The sequence below is a fragment of the Schistocerca piceifrons genome, chromosome 2 (genome assembly GCF_021461385.2).
Source record: "Schistocerca piceifrons isolate TAMUIC-IGC-003096 chromosome 2, iqSchPice1.1, whole genome shotgun sequence".
NCBI classification, from domain to species: Eukaryota; Metazoa; Arthropoda; class Insecta; order Orthoptera; family Acrididae; genus Schistocerca; species Schistocerca piceifrons.
Genome location: NC_060139.1, coordinates 861,436,183 through 861,454,425, shown reverse-complemented (window position 1 = coordinate 861,454,425; position 18,243 = coordinate 861,436,183). Strand labels below are relative to the sequence as shown.

Sequence of the window (18,243 nt, the reverse complement as noted above, 5' to 3'; positions counted from 1 at the left end):
GTGAAGTGAACAAGCAGAACCACAGATACTGGTCCGACACAAATCCGCACTGGATTGATGCTTCCAAAACGGTCGACTCACAAAAAGTGATGGTCTGGTCTGGTGTGGTGTGTGGGATACCGAAGTTGTTGGACCTTTTTTTTATTGTACGTTAACAGCCAATGGTTATCTGAGGTTATTGGATGAAGAAGCGTTTCCCTCGTTGTTAACGGAGGACGGGAAATTTCCGGAATTCTTCCAGCATGATGGAGCCCCACCACATTATGGGCACAATGTGTGAGCATACCTGGATGTGCAGTTCCCTCAAAAGTGGATTAGTCGTAGGGGTGCTGTGGAGTGGCCACCACGTTCACCAGATTTGACTTCTTTGGATTTTTATCTTTGGGGTCATGTCTAAGCACTGGTTTATTCTGTGAAAATACGGGATTTGCATCATCTAAAGCAGAGCATTGTTGATGCGTGTGGTCAAATTCAGCCAGATGTGTTGGTTAAAGTTCATTAGGACTGGGTTCGGAGGATAGCATTAACAATCCAACATAACGGACAACACATCGAGCCATTCCTATGGCTGTTGGTGGTCTCTTGGGACTGTGTAACATCGGAGTAATGTCTCTTCGGCACATAACATACATGCTGCCGAGCGTCCCACCGCTGCCACATGTAACTGGCTATAACCCGAGAATGAATAAAGCTGTGTTTAAAATAACAACGGCATTGTTTTTCTGGTGAAATTCTCTATCTGTTTGATGTGTCACATGGCCACATTCCCATTTGAAATTTTGGAGTCGAATCCAAGATGGCGGCTTTCAAGATGGCCGCCATGGAATAGCCTATAAAGTTTCCCCCTTCCCGTTCCTCGTGCTCTATTTGAATTTTATGAGGGTGCTTCCGGACTTTTGGACCACCCTGTATTTGAAAGAGACTGTGCAGTTCGCTGCTCTGTCTTTCAACTGTTAATAAGTCGAGTGACGTACACTTCACTTTCGAGATGATCACAGACAAAAAAATCCGGAAGATTCTGTCAGCTGATCATGGAGGCCAAGGCTGAGGTTGTGCTTCACGCACGTACCTTCGACCATAACGCGGCGCTGGACGTCATCTTAAATCAGCAGCAAACCGTGTCGATACCACATCATGTATGCACCTCATTTCCGAAAGTAATGCAAGGGGGTCATCGTCAACCAATCTTGGAAGATCGCGCCGCAGAAACTGCAGTTGCCCTTATCCGTCAAGGTATGTTGGAAGAATGTGTAGCCAATGAGACAGTTACCTCGTACACATTCAATAAGAAAACATCCTGGAGTGGTGGTGAGCCATACACAGTAAACTGCTTTACGTCAAATTGGAGCCCAAGTAGACGTGGACTGAATAGAAAAGGTTGCATTTCAAGTATCACTGAACCAACTAGTATAACATGTCTTGTAGAGGTCATTGGTGACTCGGACAACACATTTATAGTTACTCAGAAACTGCTCATTTGCGAACCCAGGTTTATTTCAACGGCTTCGCTTCTGTCTTCATATATTTTTTCTGTTGCCAATTTTCGTAGTTTATTATCTCACAGTGTACATGTTTAGAATGTTGGTCGTTGTGAAGTAATTTCGTACTTACGTATTTTGCTATATCGTTATGGTTGAGTAGTAAACATAGTATTATCGACGTGGCCTTCCCGCTATTTCAATTTCCTCGCCGAACATTACCTTTTAATTCAATCTCTCTTCCAGTCTAACCAATTGTTTTTCACTCTTTGATAGGTCTGAACGTTTCTTGCAGTGATCAAGGATCTTCTCATGGGATTCTTTGCGATGTCGATAAAGCCACCCAGTTGTAACTGCGAAAGCTCCACGCTTCAAGTATTTCATGATACCCCATTCTGGAGTTCCCGCATTTGGCTCTCATGATGGTAGATGGTAGAACGTGTGTTCATTTGCCATTGACTCCCTAATCGTGTAACATCGTATCGCTGCTCAACAACTACATATACATTCTGCAGTTAAGCTATTGTGAAGAAATACTTGCAAAATGAAATCCTCTTGTGAAATTACAGATGAGTACGGGTTCACACTTTTAAATGGAAGAGTGCAACAAGTTACAACAATTAGAATTACGGTCGCCTTTCCCAGACGGACATGTACTATTTTGAACGAAACGACTAATATGTAAATACAGAATCTGGATAAGGTCCTTATATTTCACTTTCTAATAAACACTGACAAAATGTTTACAACTACAATACAAACATCTTGGTACTCAGATTAAGTATTCGTCTTTGTTTAGTAAAGGATGGGAACTTAACAGATCTTCATCTCATAATACCAGATTAATTCTGGAATAACTGCGTTAATCATTCAACTGCAAATTCTAAGCTATAAAAACGAACAGAGTTCGTAGCTAACACTCAATAGTAAGGAACTAAACTTCCGAAGGATTCGGAGAGGGAACCTATTCGAGAAAATATGCATTAGGTACCTGAATTTTCATAAGACTCTTAAGTTAACGTAGTATACTGAATAGAAAAAAGTTACATTTAAAGACTTGACCAACCATTGGAACACTGAATAAGTACTTTGCCTGGAGACGACTAATGTAACACAATCTTCGCACCATACGCATAGCCCCAGCCCCGTATTTGTGCAAATCACACATGGCTCTTCTCAGATTTGCAATATGTCACGGAGCCTACGTGGCCTTTTTCATATTTTCCAAGACAGGGAGCAGCTCATCATCCGAGGCCTTCACAACTTATTGCTACTGATGATGCTACGCTCTGCTAAGAGACACCCGTTGCTTGACGGCTCCTGTAAGGCTCAGTGAATGCACTCGCAACATGCACTATTCCTATGTATGCGTGACATTTTGAAAGATGGACGTTCATATCCTTTCTTTTGGAAAGTTGGCTACGGTTCCGCTGTTGCGTACATACACAAACTCCGAAATATTATCGCGTGGTATCGAGCATACAGTTGTGAGTAGTCGGACGCAGAATGATACGGAGAGAAGCTGCACCAGGAGAGGTCACAGCCAGCTCAGACAGTGCTAGTAGTGTTGGACGATCTTTTGGAATTAATCGAGGATTTTCAGAAAGCTGCCATTTTGCTACACGTAGTTGTTGCTTACCTGCGCACTGGGGGGGGGGGGGGGGGGGGGATTTTGTCAGATTTTTCTATGCACATATTGAAAGAAATATTCACAACTGTTTTGCGACTAGATACATGATTATCGATTGTAGACGTAGTGGAATAATTAGTTTTTGCTACTCAAACCGTCCAAGGAAAAGAAAGGTCTGAGCAAAGTTTGTCAGTGTGTGAATCTTCAATTTCCAGAAAACAAATTTAAATTTTTTATCGATTTATTTCATTATTTTACACTGCATAAGGCTTGTTGACTAAACCCCTCCTGACCATTATTTTCTATAAGAAAAAAAACAAAGGAATAGTTTCATCAGTAGTTTGATCATGAATTGCACTCTGCATGGATCGCCGTATTTCTTTTGAAAAACTTCAGCACTTTCCTGGACACAATATAATTCTGCAGTTGCAGCGGAAGATGACGTAAGTTGTCCTTCCCGTGCAGGAGAATTGCATCATAATTTTTGGAAGATGCTAGAGGATAATTTATGAAATCGCAGTCAGATACTAGAGAATTGATTTTTCATGGTTTGTAGGAAGAGTATTTAATATCTGTTTTTTTGTTCTCTACCAGAATATTGTCATGTCCGATAGTAGGAGGTTCCAGAAAATGTTTGAATACTGACTTACCGGAATAAGGGTTTTAAAAATACAAGTTGTACGGCTACATATTGGACTTTATGGTAACGATAATAAAGTTTCACAGGACTGCCTTGCATTTTTTTGAGAAAAATGTGTAGGCAACCATAACATTGTCACAGTTACAACTTTACACATTTCCGTACCTCTTTCATTAGGCTAAATATAATTGCAATTTTTTATAGTCAGACTTTTAATTTTCCTTTGATGCTCTTCTGCCTCCATACCACAGAGCGATTTCCCTTCATTATTTCCCTAACTACTGCAACATTTCTGCTTTTCCATTTCTGTACATCAGTGTTTTCTAACTGTGTTAACGGTGAGGAATAGTATATACTTGGTTACTCGCGTGTACACTGGTTGGAACTGTGTGATTGCACTTACGTGTAAGGCCATGGTTTGAAAATGGATGTGATTGTCCGAAACTAGTGGCAACGAAAAATGACTATCATCGCAACTGTGACCAATATTGAAGAAAAATAAAGATTTTGATAACCCAGGTTGCTAGTCCTACCCTACAACAGCATGGTTGAACTTTATAGATGTTGTTTTTCTAATTTCATTATGATTTCTGTGTTATTAGTCATTATTTAAAACTGAAATTACTACTGAATAAAACAAGTTTTCTCTTCTTTAAAAATTTTATTAACCTTCAAGATAAAGAAGGTGCTCCCCAGTATATCAGCATTTTCAAAGAGTTGTGTCAGAGGAGAAGCAACATCCAAATTTACAACATTAAACTGCACAATACCTATACACAAAATCCAAGAAAATGCAAAAGCGTGTAATTCATTCACAGGTGTCATTAGGATGAAAAACAGTTATGTCGGTAAATGTATTACTTATGCTCTGGTTTATGTAACATGTGACATGTTGCGCTAACATAACAAGACAAGCACCGAGACGAATCTTTTTCTCCCCGACGCTTGTTGACCTGAAGTTATGCTGTCTCTAATAACCGGGTGCTCGGCGGGACGTTAAACGATGAACCACCTCCTTCGATCCAACGTAGGTTACCCGCGGAATGTTTACTCTTGTGTATTCCACTCGCAGCTCCTATCCTGTAAATTTAATTCTCTAGGCTGAAGATCCCCAGCCGGCAGTCAATAAGGAAGGTAGTCTCATTCATCTCTCCATTACATTTAAGAAAAAAACCAGCTCTTCGCTGCCTGAACACTATTACGATTCTCCCTCCTTGAAAAATTTAGCACCCAACTACCTTTCGTAGTTCTTGCTCTTGGAAATCAGCGTCTTCTTTACTTTCTAATATATTGATATTAAAAAGCGATTAAGCTGCACCTCAAATGAGAGTTCTGCTGCAGTTGACAGCACAATAAGGTATAATGGTCTTAAGTACACTTAGGACGAAAACTGAACTCCTCCTAGGTGCAAATTTGAGTGCTCAGGGCACTAAATACTCGATATATTTACTAATTTTCGCAAGAGACAGTCTATCCGCTACCTGACATTAATTTTAACGCGTTATGAATCAGCATTTGTATTATTTTATGATTACGAGATAAGCAGACCGCACAAAAACTCCTCTGCTAGGACATATCACATTTGCGTATCTCCCACTCTTGCTTTCATAATGACCTTGATTAGGAGATGAATAGTCCTCAAGTTTCTTCAGGTATGCCACAATCAATTGAAGCTAATCGTTGACGATTATGTCATTTAGAGCAACCAATTTAAGATGCTTATTGTTAGACATTTTCTATAGCTTTAGGACAGTAATCGTAAAACTTCTTTGCTCAAGATGCGTTACTGACATAGTGGAGCGGTACCTAGGGCCGCAGACGTACCCATATTATTGAGCATCGACTGAACACCGTCCAGCACATCGCCGCTAAATGGCATCAAGAAGGCGCTGACCCGCGAGCCATTGGAAAGAGCGGGCAGCGCCACACGTCCACGAAGACGAGAGTTCAGCGACCCCTGTCAACGCTGGTTCAACCAGTCGCCCCGGTTCGATCGCAGGCGTCGAGAGCATCAGTACTGAGTAATCGGAAGACGATTCTTAACCTGCGTTCTACGAATAGAAATAGTCTGTAACTTAATTGCATGTAGAAGGCACAGAAAGCCACTTCATAACGAGATGTTATGTTTCTCACCTTTTTAGAAATAAAGTGCTCTTTTAGTTTGAAAGTGTTATGTACATATTTCTGCCATTGGGCATCGCATCCTATTTCCTTCCTTGTTTGCATCGGTGCTCTTTCCCTCAGTAGCCGACACAACTATTATTATTATTATTATTATTATTAACTGAAGACTGGAAATAGAAAAGGTACTAAGTGTCAAATCTCACGTTAGGAAAACCAAAAACAATGTATATAATTTTGTACATAACCTACTTGTATCCAAAAAATTGAGAAGGTATTCTCATACCATAAAACTATTCTGCCCCATTTACCATTGCAGAAAATAATAAGAAAATAAGTTATTTAGTTAGAAAATCCTAATGCCATGCCACGGAACTCACTGGGCCTAAGTGCCAATAAGAAACTCTTTGTTTCAAGTGCATTAATACTGAGGTACTATGTTTTGTTTGTGACAATACCAGTACAGAAATAAGCAGTAGAACTGCCAGCCGGGGTGGCCGAGCGGCTCTAGGCGCTACAGTCTGGAACCGCGCGACCGCTACGGTCTCAGGTTCGAATCCTGCCTCGGGCATAGATGCGTGAGATGTCCTTAGCTTAGTTAGGTTAAAGTAGTTATAAGTTCTAGGGGACAGGGGACTGATGACCTCAGCATTTAAGTCCCATAGTGCTCAGAGCCCTTTGAGCCATTTTGAGCAGTAGAACTGTTATTTTAAACATTTGATTGGCTGTGATTCAGCAACCGTAGGCTATTTAATTACAGGACGTATATACAGCCATTTCGGTTGCACAAAATTTTGTCAGTTGACCACGGTTTCGATTGCACTAGGGCAATCTTTATCAGAATAAAATGTTACATGGAATACATGTAGTCACACCACACGTTTTAAACCATGGTGTGATTACATGTATTCCATGTTACATTTATTCCGATGAAGATTCCCCTAGTGCAATCGGAACCATGGTCAAATGACAAAAAATTTGTCCAAGCTAAGTGGCTGTATATGCGTCCTGTAATTCAGAAGAACTGTAGTCAACAAAAAACAACTTACATTTCTATTAATTTTTATGAAACTCGAGGAAATAGTCTCTCAGTACTGACATCTGTTTTTACACAACTTCATTCTTGGAATCAGATGTTGCAAAGTTTATCGTAGATCCTCCTGCGTAGTGAAGGAAGAAACGGCAACATCGTCAAAGGTATTTCTGTTTTGCAGCTGACAAACATGGCTGGTCTTTCAGACGAAGCAAGCGTTACATCTTCGATGATCTTTCCACTTTTTAAATACACTGACATCTTTCTATTCTTGTGCTTCACAGTAAAAATTTTTGGATAGCTATTGGAGATGAAAGAGTTTGAGACACTACGATCATACTACGTTCGGAGATATGCACTGGCTACGTTTCAGCAGCATCTTTGAAATCAGAAAACTCAGTTGTATGCGTTGGAATTAGGAGACGTCCTCTAATCGGATGACGGTTTTTACTTAAAATTTGGACACCACGCATCCTCCCTTGGGATTCTCGCCATTTTCATAATACGTAAAAACGAATTTATTTATTTATTTTAAATATAGAATAAAGCACATTAATAAAATCATGCTTAATTTATAAAATGCATCAAATAAGGTTTCGAAATGTAATTAAAATCGCTTTATTTTAAATATGTCAGCCCTGAGTAGTATTGGGATGGGGAGATGGACAGACGAAGACGGAAACAGACGGTAAAAAAGGTTCGACGGAAATAGTGTGAACCGTTCTGACGGATCCCTAAAAAATTCATTTTATTGGTACGTTATACGTTGTTTAACAACAAGAAAGCCGGCCGGAGTGGCCGAGCCGTTCTAGGCGCTACAGTCTGGAACCACGCTACCGCTACGGTCGCAGGTTCGAATCCTGCCTCGGTTATGGCTGTGGGTGATGTCCTTAGTTTCGTTAGGTTTAAGTAGTTCTAAGTTCTACGGGACTGATGACCTCAGAAGTTAAGCCCCATAGTGCTTAGAGCCAACAACAAGAAATCTTAAAAAAAATCAACAAGATTGAAAGGCAATTAAAGAGGCAAATTAAATAATTAAAAACATCACGGCCACGTAGAAAGCCTTTAGCTAAGCAGATAGAACATAAATATGCAAAGTGCAATACCAATGGCTGAAGGCCACAATTAAGTTTCAAAAAACAATCTTTTAAAGGCAGAAGGCGCAATGTTTAAGCTTGAAAGATAAATTTAAAATAAATTTTGCAAAATTTTAAGAAAATAAAAAATAACCATAAGCCTCGAATTTAAAGTGGTTAACAACAGATAATTAATCACCGGTGGCACTCATAAGCCGCCAGAGAGGTCGGTGTGCCCTCGTTCACTTAGGAGAGACGGGTGGTGAGCCGAACTACACTTGATCCGTCGAACCCAACCGGCGGAAGCCACGGACCGACCGACCGACAAAACGATTTGCTTCCAGCACATGAGAACTCAAACCGGAAAGGTTACAAACGTGATAATCCACAATGGAGTATGTACTAGCTGTCAAAATTACACACAATGTTGGACAGCGACAACAGGTGAGGGAAGGACGCTGCCCGAAATTACGTTAGTGGCCAGGGCAGGTAACCGGAACACTAACGGCCACTAAGCACAAAATTCCGCTGGTACAGTTGAATTTGAAACACGGAAATATATGCTAACTAACTGAAAACCTCAGCTGCCGACAGGTGTTATTGATATACCTCGATGTGGACAGCTGAAAATGTGTGCCCCGACCGGGACTCGAGCCCGGGATCTCCTGCTTACATGGCAGACGCTCTATCCATCTGAGCCACCGAGGCTACAAGGTACAATACATATGTAGAATTGGGGACAGTTGGGAATGTGAGTCTCACGGGGAGCGTGCAAGGGATAAGTCCCTGCAGTCGCGCTATTCATCTGTGTCCTCGGTGGCTCAGATGGATAGAGCGTCTGCCATGTAAGCAGGATATCCCGGGTTCGAGTCCCGGTCGGGGCCCACATTTTCAGCTGTCCACATAGAGGTATATCAACAACACCTGTCGGCAGCTGAGGTTTTCAGTTAGTTAGCATTTATTCCAGGGAAAATCTGCACGGTCATCAACAGTAACTGTTCTTTCGAGAACAAGTTACTGTCTCCGTATACACGGAAATATAGTTAACTTTACTCAAAAGAACACTGCCTGAATTTACGTCAGTGCCCAGGGCATGTAACCAAAACACTAATGGCCACAAAACAGAAAATTCCACTGGTGAATTCAAATCGTAGTCGACCAAAATAGTTAATTTCACCGCATGGCGGCTAAATTTCAGCAGCAGAAACACTCGGTGTTGCTCACAAGGAAACCTCCCCAACAGCAAACCACCGAAACGAACCACCACAACATGAATGGACCTGGCTTGGGCTGTTGAAACCACTACTGAACTTTGATGTCTTGTGTCGCTGAACCACGAAGCTCGCAGCGATCGGACAGCTCCACACACGCTCCAACACTGCTCAGGGGCTGCCAGCGGCCCCAGCCGACTGCATCGCGCGGAGAGAACTTTCCTCGTCCGTAACAGCCAACCGACTCACAGCCAGTACACCGACAATCTTTAAAACAAGTTGTCTGAGGAAATAACACCAACTACACACACAGTTTGACAAACACTTGCACAAAGACCTGAAAGATACGCAATACTAACTAAGGACGCACGAAGACAAATCGGGAGTCGATGCGCACACACACACACACACACACACACACACACACACACACACACACACGACTCATGAATGATCGGCGAGCCAAAACGCGTCGTTCGGCAGGACGACCGACCGACGATCCACCAAGACCGTGGCCCGGCTCAACTGCTGCGTGGCGGCGATGGTCGGGCGAGCCATGTCGACGCAGACCTCACTGCTCCCTCTCGACTGCACTAGTGCCGCATTACAACAGCCATTGGTATTGTGGAGATTGACAGACAAAGAAACAGACGGTAAAAAAAAAGGCTCGATGGAAATAGTGTGAACCATTTTGACGGATCCTTAAAAAAATTCCTTTTATTGGTACGTTATACAGTACACATTGCATGTCAGGAACCCTTACTTACTTCGAAACTGAAAGGCAACATTGTTTTGTTCATTTTTTCAACCACCTGATAAATTGGCTTTTCAATCTCTTTATTTATATAATAACAAGAGAATTCTTGCTGGCAAACTTCACTTTACATTCCTTTCTCGAACGAGTAACCTCTTCCTCGCACTTGTGTTTCGACTTATCGGCATGCCGTTTAACATTTGCATTGTAAAAGTTTTGATACAGATCCATACTCAACACAATAATATAGGCATTACAAGCGTGCTGCGCGGGGTGGCCATGCGGTCAGTGGCGCATTGTCACAGTTCGCGCGGCTCCCCCTGTCGGAGGTTCGAGTCCTCCCTCGGGCATCGGGGTGTGTGTGTGTGTTGTCCTTAAGTTAGTTTAAGTTAGATTGAGTCGTGCGTAATCCTAGGGACCGATGACGTCAGCAGTTTGGTCTCATAGTCCATACCACAAATTTACAAAAATTACAAGCGCTGCAGAATATCACGAATGCACACTGTCTGACAAACAGTGATTTCGACCGGCACGACAGAGAACACTCCAAATGGAAACTGACACTTGTGCGGTACTGGTTTCAAATCGGGGAATCCTGGGCACGTACGGATGTAAAGCACTCAATTCAGTTCGGAGTGGCCATATAGACTGATAGGCACCTTAATACTGTCTACGCTGGGGATTAATTATATATAATCCAGTTATCAGTTATAATACTTTACACCGAAGAGCCAAAGAAACTGGTACACCTGCCTAATATCGTGTACGGTCCCTGCGAGCACGAAGAAGAGCCACAACACGATGTGGCATGGGCTCGACTAGTGTCTGAACTAGTGCTGGATGGAAAATTTGGAAATTTGTGGTTAGATCTTATGGGACCAAACTGCTGAGGTCATCGGTCCCTAAGCTTACACACTACTAATTACACTAACTTACGCTACGGACCACACACACACACACACACACACACACACACACACACACACACACACACACACACACACACGTCAGAGGGAGGACTCGAACCTCCGACGGGAGGAGCCGCCCGAGCCGTGACAGGATGTGCTGGAGGGAATTGACCCCATGAATCTTCCAGGGCTGTCCATCAATCCGTAAGAGAACCAATGGGATAGACCTCTTCGCAACAGCACATTGCAAGGCATCCCATATAAGCTCAATAATGTTCATGTCTGGGGAGTTTGGTGGCCAGCGAATGTGTTGAAACTCAGAAGATTCTTCCTGGAGCCACACTGTAGCAATTCTGGACGTATGGGGCGTCGAATTGTCCTGCTGGAATTGCCCATTCCGTCGGATTGTACAACGGACAGGAATGGTTGTAGGTGATCAGACAGGATGCTTGCGTACGTGTCACCTGTTAGAGTCGTATCTGACGTAACAGGGGTCCAATGTCACTCCAACTGCATACGCCCCACATCATTACAGAGCCTCCGCCAGACTGAACAATCCCCAACTGACAAGCAGCGTCCATGGATTCATGAGGCTGTCTCCATACCCGTAAACGCTCGATACAATTTGAAATGCACTCGTCCGACCGGGCAACAAGTTTCCAGTCAACAGTCCGATGTCGGTGTTGACGGGTCCAGGCGAGGCGTAAAGCTTTGTATCGTGCTGTCATCAAGGGTACACGAGTAGGCCCTCTGCTTTGAAAGCCCATATCGATGACGTTTCGTTGAATGGTTGGCGCGCTGACACTTGTTGATGTCCCATCATTGGAATCTACAGCAGTTTGCGGGAGGATTGCACTTCTGTCACGTTGAGCGATTCTCTTCAGTCGTTGGTCCGGTACGTGCACGATCTTTTTCCTGCGGCAACGATGTCGGAGATCTGATGTTTTACCGGATTCCTGATATTCATAGTACACTCGTGAAATGGTAGTACGGGAAAATCCCTACTTCATTACTAACTCGAAGATGCTGTGTTCCATCGCTCGTCCGCCGACTGTAACACCACGTTCAAACTCACTTAACTCTTGATAACCTGCTATTGTCGCAGCCGTAACCGATTTAACAACTGCGCCAGACACTTGTTGTCTTATGTAGGCATGGCCGACCGCAGCACCGTATTCTGCCTGTTTACATATCTTTGTATTTGAATATGCATGCCTATACCAATTTCTTTGACGCCTCAGTGTGTATTCGCTGAATGATTCGGGCTGCATACGGCTGCGGGCCGCAGCTTGCCGACTCGGACCAATCAAGGAGCGATAAGGTGTCTTAGTGCCTATCATACCAAGGCCTTAAGCACACAGTCTATGCGAACGACTTTTCTCACAACTGGAGGGTGTACGCATCCACAGAATACACCTAATGAAAATGATGCGATTACATGGCCACCGTTCTGATACATCAGATGGCGTTAATTTTTTCTCTTTTGTAAATGGTTCATCCCTCTCTGCTAGGCAAATGCTGGGCTTGTCCACAATCTCCTCAGAAAGCGCGATACAGAAACCCTCAAAATACGATAAGGCAGTAAGTTTACACCACTTCCATAGCTTAGATTAACGGGCGACTGTGGTGGCTTGAAGATTATCCAGCCACAAATTTAAATTCAAATAAATCTTGCAAATCATGAAAAAGAGCGAACGCTGTACAAGCGGTTAGACAAAGTTTTTCTTAATGCAAACAGGAACTCTGCTTGCTGTCTGTAATGAAGTACCCCCTGAAGAAAAACCGCACAAATACTCAGATTTTGGTAAGATCCAAAAACGGCAGAAATACTGGCAACTTGCTTCGAGTGTTCACGAAAGTAAAATTCTGGAATACATAAACCGCAAAAGTGTAGTTTCCTGTCATTTCATCAGTGAGTCACAATAAGAAATAGGTATCTTATACAAACAGTTTGAGAGTAACTCTTTTTGGGAATATCAAACGGTTACATTTATGGATTGCAAGTCAGGCGATAAACTTCGATTCAGTGGCAGTATATGGGAAAATAGTCTACTTAGGAGATACAGTTCAGCATTGCGATCCATTCTGGTATCTTGCTCAAGTGAGTAAAACCTGTAGAAAGAAGAATGACGGGGTATATTGAACGTGTACAAAAGAGTGCTCATAGGTTCGTTTGATCTGCTGGTATAGGTCAAGACCGCAACGATGTGAGGAATCTGTAAGTATACCTCAACCTCTCACGTATCGCTCAACGCTCTTGTACAGACCACAATGATAAGATTCGGCTAACAACAGGGCACACAGAGGTAGTTAAGAAGTGACCCTCTTTACGTTCCACACTCGAATGGAGCGGGAGGAAATCCTAATAACTGCTAGAATGGGATGGACGGTCAGCATTGCACTTCACAGCAGTATGTAGACTGTGGATGTAGATGAAGAGAATTGTCACTATTGCGTAAGGGCTGTGAAGCGAGAGAAAGTCGAAATACATCATTCAAATGGCTCTGAGCACTATGGGACCTAACATCTGTGGTCATCAGTCCCCTAGAACATAGAACTACTTAAACCTAACTAACCTAAGGACGTCACATACGTCCATGCCCGAGGCAGGATTCGAACCTGCGACCGTAGCAGTCACGCAGTTCCAGAGTGTAGCGCCTAGAACCGCACGGCCAATGCAAATACACAATTCAAGGACTGTATCGTAAAAGAAAAATAATTTGTCTTTCATCAGTCCACCCGTCCTACTAATAGGGAAACTGTGTGATAAAATATAAATGTATTTATGATATACTGAAGCGACGAATGAAAATCTCTACCAAGGCCTAAATTCGTGCTCAGATCGCCTGCATGCTAGCCAGATGTGCTAACCACTACGCCACCCTGGCACAGTGGTTTATTTTGCAACTGTCCGGACTATCCTAGGATGCGTCTTGCGGCCTTCCAAAATAAAAATGATGGTGTGGTTGTAGCCCTCAACTATGCACCCTCTGACTCAGCGTTGAAATATTAAAAGTTTTGGCTCGTTTCGTTGTCTAGGGGCTGGGATACGTAGTTGCCGCGTTACAGGCCAAATACTGTTGAGCCTACAGTATACGATAAGAATACACACATGAATCGAATGGTCAAAGGTTTGTATCACTTGGCAATTGCGAATTATGAATGTAACATATAAATTCATAAATGAAAAATTGCAATTAAATAAAATCTGCAGGTACTATCTTAACGACTTTAAATGATGAGTACGATCGTAGAAGTAATTTTGAGAATGCGGTATATTTCTGCAAAACACTTATTGATGTCAATGGTCCAGCAATTAATTAGATAATAAGTTGAATAACGGGGAAACAATAGATTCCTGCTGCGCGTAATTAGTTATGGACGATAACATAGCACTTCTAAAAGCATACTACGTCTTCACTGCAGAAATCTCGGAAATCTCACAAGTTCAAGTCCGCACTCCGAAGTATTTCTCTCTCTCGCGACCGTGCGTCTGCCGCACCGCCGCGTCCAGCCCTCGTCCCGTATTGTCATGCCCAGACCTGCCGCCCCGCCCAGAACTACTCATGTCTTCTCCATTGACGAGCGCTCTGATTGGCTAGAGCGCTCCTGCCATATCTTCAATCCAATGCATATTCACACACATAAAACACGTTCGAAATACTGGATTTACATTTAAGTACTTGAAATGAAATAAATATTCCCAGGGCTGGACCATAAACACGCTCTAACACACAATATTAGATACATAAACAAATTAAATAAACACATATCAAAGGAATAGAACAAAAGGTAGGTTAGTAGCCTAATGTCTCTGTGCTTTCTAAAATACAGTAGATATTTAACCAATTTCTTAATGAATAGCATATATCGGATACAAACAAAGACATAGATGAATAAGTATATTTATAAGCATGCTGCTACCGTTTCTTCGTGTAACTATGGAGTTTATATTTTGGAAATTCGTTTCTGGGTGTTACTTGTATGATTTACCGTCAGATACTAAACTTTAAACCAATAAAGATGTTGAAAATCTAATTACACCATCAGAATCGTCGTGCAAATAATAGTAATGTACATGTTTCTTTTTGAGGTATCACGATTCATCTGGCTACCATTAATTTCTATACGAATTGTGAAATGCCTGCCATTAAGGTTTCACAAAGTCCGCCATCTTTGGCATTCCCGGCATAGAAATTTCCTTCACCGACACAAAGCACCGACCTCGTCACCAAGAAATTCCCAGCCACGCCACACCTGGACCCTAGCTAACGGCTGGCCGTAATGGCCGGGGGGTTCTAGCAGCTACAGTCTGCTACCGCGCGACCGCTACGGTCCGGCCTCGGGCATGGATGTGTGTGATGTCCCTTGGTTAGATTAGGTTTAAGTAGTTCTAAGTTGTAGGAGACTAATGACCTCAGAAGTTAAGTCCCATAGTGCTCAGAACCATTTGAACCCAGCTAACATTCAGCAATACTGTGAGACAATACTGACCCTACGAATTATCTTAGAAAATAGATCAAGGAAAGGCAAACTTACATTTCTAGCATTTGTGGACTTAGAGAAAGCTTTCGACAATGTTGACCGGAATACTCTCTTTCAAATTCTAAATGTGGCAGGGGTAAAATACAGGGAGCGAAAGGCTATTTACAATTTGTACAGAAACCAGATGGCAGTTATAAGGGTCTCGGGGCATGAAAGGGAAGCAGCGGTTGGGAAGGGAGTGAGACAGGGTTGTAGCCTGTCCCCGATGTTATTCAATCTATATATTGAGCAAGCAGTAAAGGAAACAAAAGAAAATTTCGGAGTGGGTATTAAAGCCCATGGAGAAGAAATAAAAACGTTGAGGTTCGCCGATGACCTTGTAATTCTGTCAGAGACAGCAATGGACTTGGAAGAGCAGTTGAACGGAATGGACAGTGTCGTGAAAGGAGGATATAAGATGAATATCAAGAAAAGCAAAACGAGGGTAATGGAATGTAGTCTAAGTCGGGTGATGCCGAGGGAATTAGTTTAGGAAATCAGACACTTGAAGTAGTAAATGAGTTTTGCTATTTGGGGAGCAAAATAACTGCTGATGGCCGAAGTAGAGAGGATAGAAAATGTATACTGGCAATGGCAAGGAACGCGTTTCTGAAGAAGAGAAATTTGTTAACATAGAGTATAGATTTAAGTGTCAGGAAGTCGTTTCTGAAAGTATTTGTATGGATTGTAGCCATGTATGGAAGTGAAACATGGACGGTAAATAGTTTGGACAAGAAGAGAATGGAAGCTTTGGAAACGTGGTGCTACAGAAGAGTGCTGAAGATTAGATGGGTAGATCACATAACTAATGAGGAGGTATTGAACAGGATTGGGGAGAGGGGAAGTTTGTGGCACAACTTGACTAGAAGAAGGGACCGGTTGGTGGGACATGTTCTGAGGCATCAAGGGAACACAAATTTATCATTGGAGGGCAGCGTGGAGGGTAAAAATTGTAGAGGGAGACCAAGAGATGAATACATAAGCAGATTCAGAAGGATGTAGGTAGCAGTAAGTACTGGGAGATGATGAAGCTTGCACAGGATAGAGTAGCATGGAGAGCTGCATCGAACCAGTCTCAGGACTGAAGACAACAACAACAACAACAACAACAACGTTCGACACCACGTGCGGCATCACGCGGTTGCTAACAAGCCGCGGCTTTGACGAGTGTCCTTTGCGGCCGCTCCACCTCCGAACTTAGAATATTTCCAGGACGCCACAACTCACCCGTAACCTCACAATGTTTCCTTTTCCAAATTCCCTTCCACACCTCACCCCACATGGTATTCCGCATAAATTCTGTCAGCGTTGTAGAGGCTCTGCACTGTATTAGCACCGCAGCATCAAACAAAACGGCAGAGTCTGCTCGAAACCAAGGCATAGGTGCTTTATAGAAGTGGGACTATTGCTATAAATTTTCATTCGTGGCTTCAGTCTGCATATTACATCATAGCTATCAGAAACTCGAAAAGGACTCTGTAACCATATAGTGCCATTAGATCAAACGTAACTGGTTAGAACATCCACATATTAAACGGAGTTCCCACCATCTCACTTCCTGTTGTTCCTGTATCCAAAGAAATGGGTGGCAGAGAAAAATTTAGGTTTGATGAAGATGTAACGTCAGTCGTAGACAGCTATATGACAGTTTGATCAAATTTCATATTCTGAACTACCTCTCCAATTCTGAACTACGTCTCCAATACAACCATTACAAGGGCTGAAACATTGTTACAATGTTTAGTTTCTATTTTCTCGTGACATCCAAGTGTTTTTAATTTTCTCCTTCTCTGCGCATTTTATATTTGCCTCGATGTTATTTTACATATTTTATATTATGCAATAATGCAAAAAGCGCATTGCGTTACCCGTCATCAATAATGCGTGTCGGTCATAACGCGCTACGCACGTCCTCTAGTGGTGCTTCGTTACAGTGTATGTATTTTCTGTATCGGTCTGCGGTGTCTGACTAACCTTATGACATTTAGGATCATACTGTTTTTATGTCAGACAATTTTATATTAATTTGGTGGGTACTAGGAGAAGTGTGACTCTACTGGGGCGGTGGCCATTCTTACCGAACTGGAGCTGTAGTCTGCGGGCTGTAGCTTTGAGTCCACGGTTGGGAAACTGGATCTCGTGTGCAAATACGTTTGTAAAAACCATACAGCAAAAGTGGAAGAAACGTGAACATTGTATTAAGGAAAGATATCGATGAAGCGATACTGCAAGAGAGACTTGTCCGAGAATGAAACACAAGCTGAAACAAGGGTCATTGAGTAGATGGCATTCTCACGAAACTATTAAGATTCTTGGGAGAACAAACCATAACCAAAAGTTTTCCATATGGTATGTAAGATACGTGAGATGGATGGTTTTCTGTCATCAAGAAGAATTGAATAATTCTAATTCAAATAAGAGAGTACCCCACATATCATCGCCATCAGTTTGATAAGTCATGGTTGCAAAATGGTAACGTGAATTATCGACATAAGAATCGATAGACAGCTAGAAGAGCAATTCGGGGATATTCAGCCTGAGTTCAGGTACGTAAGAATACATGGAGCGACAGTGGCACCACGCGTTCTGTTAGAAGATAAATCAAAAAAGACAAACATTTATTTCATTTGTACACTTGGAGAAAGATTTTTAAAATATTGTCATGAATACACTCTTTTTAATTCTGGATGTAGCAGGGATAAAATACAGGAACCGAAATTTTATATACAAGTTGTACAGCAACTGTACTGCAGCTGTAAGAGACGGAGGACATGGAAGGGGAGCTCTAATTGAGAAGGGAGTGAGACAGCTTTGTACCCATGTACCCATTCGCATTGTTATTGATCCTGTACATTCAGAAAGTACCGA

At 42.4% G+C, this 18,243-nt stretch overlaps 1 non-coding gene across 1 annotated transcript; it reads right to left on the bottom strand.

Moving 5' to 3' along the window:
* Positions 1–8,612: 8,612 nt before the first annotated feature.
* Positions 8,613–8,686, bottom strand: Trnat-ugu. Its single transcript has one exon. It is a non-coding gene; the product is annotated as a tRNA-Thr (tRNA).
* Positions 8,687–18,243: the final 9,557 nt, after the last annotated feature.